This window comes from Tigriopus californicus, chromosome 5 (genome assembly GCF_007210705.1).
Source record: "Tigriopus californicus strain San Diego chromosome 5, Tcal_SD_v2.1, whole genome shotgun sequence".
Classification (NCBI taxonomy): Eukaryota; Metazoa; Arthropoda; class Copepoda; order Harpacticoida; family Harpacticidae; genus Tigriopus; species Tigriopus californicus.
Window position 1 is genome coordinate 412,080 of NC_081444.1, and position 337 is coordinate 412,416.

A 337-nucleotide genomic window follows, 5' to 3' on the forward strand; every position below is an offset into this window, starting at 1 on the left:
CATACCCATCCATGATCATGCAGGAGGCCATGGCGCAAACAACAAAAGAGACCACCATTCTGATTCGTCTTCAACGTCATCCCATTGAAAAAATGCCCATGTACGTACCTATCACCTAGTACGAGTACTTAGGTACATATACGTACGTACACAGTAGATTGAGCAGGCCAACCGACACGACGGATCTTCATTTGAATGCACTGCAAGTGTAGAGGGTAGATTCATACTAGCTCGTATGACAATGTGAGTGTAGACGCACAGATGCCAGTAAGTGAAGAAGTCCACTCTAGCGGGGGAAAAAATGTGGGTCCACGTAGGTGCTCTGTGGAGGATTTGG